This window comes from Cynara cardunculus (genome assembly GCF_001531365.2).
Source record: "Cynara cardunculus var. scolymus isolate 2C chromosome LG 4, CcrdV1, whole genome shotgun sequence".
Taxonomy (NCBI): domain Eukaryota; kingdom Viridiplantae; phylum Streptophyta; class Magnoliopsida; order Asterales; family Asteraceae; genus Cynara; species Cynara cardunculus.
The window spans coordinates 8,568,669-8,570,191 of NC_037531.1; positions in this window are offsets into that span (position 1 = coordinate 8,568,669).

Genomic DNA, 1,523 nt, shown 5'->3' on the forward strand with positions numbered 1-1,523 from the left:
CATTTGATCGCTCCCCTATATATATATATATATATATATACATATACATATACATATTTAAAAGGTTTTATAGTTACCATTATTTCATTGATTGAACTCACTAGGCATAAGCCTAACACTTCTTCTTGATATGGCTTGCATATCAGGTTCCTTTAGCGGCGGAGCTCAAAAGGGTTGAGAGAAGCGTTGATTCGTGAAAGGCTCTTTTGTAATTATAGCCTTTGTTACTTTTTGAGCGTTGCGTTTTGATGTTACGATATTTTTTTTTGGAGATTGATAAAAACACCCATCTTTAATCTAGATATAGAATAATCTAGATTAGTATGTTGTTATTTATCTTCTCAGTAGCTGAATTGTAAACGCTATACTATCACCTTTTGTTGGGTAAATTTTAATTCAAGATTCTGGTTCTCGTTAAATGTTTTCGGTTTAAATTATCCTTATTTTCTTAGGGTGTTACACCATAAAAAATAGAATAAATGAAAAATAAATTATTATTTATCAACAATTTTATATTATCTTAAATTTGTCTTTTTCCCTTAAATGTTGCTATTATCATCAAAGATTTTTTATGTCGATGCATGTGTTGTGTATAATGATGTGACAGTGTTATGATAATGATATGATTTTATCAGTGGCAGAAGGCCATATAGGCCTCTAGGGGCCATGGCCCCGGGGCTTTTTGATTCATTAAGTATCTATAGTTCTATATTATATTAATAACCATTTAAACTAAAGTCTTAAGTACAAACCTTTAGGCACAAATTACAACCATTTTATGTAAGAATTTCAAAAATCTCTTAATTGCAACTCATAAAGCATGATGTACAAGTTTTTATGCATTGACTAAAACTACAATGATAAGACATTGCTTTCTTCTCTTCTCTTCCTTTTCCAGCATTTCCTTCCACCAAGACCTGTTCTTCTTCCTTTTCCAGCTTCCCTGTGCACCTTCTTCCTTTTCCAATGCGCTAGAACCAATTCAGTAAGGTCAGTTGCTGCAACCTTTGCACAAATTGGCGTACGAAAACCATAACCCTTCGCATAGCAAGCCTCTTATATTCGACTTTGATTTAAGCCTCGAGGTAGCGTACAAAAACCCTAACCCTTGATTTATGATCTCGAGTCAGTATCTTATGTATGCCTATGGATGCAATATCTTATGTATGTCCATCTACCCCTCAATGGAACATCAATAGACCTTTCCTCACTGGCCAATTCCATCAGGTTTCTCTTTTCTCTTATTATTATAGATGATTGAAGACTCAATCGTCTATGTTTTTTTTGTGAGTTTATATAACCTAGTTGATAATTTTGAATTTCTTTATACTATGGCTAAATCGTTGCCACTGGATGTTTCGAATAGGTATGTATTATTGAATCTTTGAATTAGTGCTAAATTGTTGTTTGATTTTTGAAGAAAGGGTTTATTTTTAATCGGTTCCTTTATACTAGAGCTAACAACCTTTATCAAATAGGTATGTGGATAAGATGCTTGATATATATATATATATATATATATA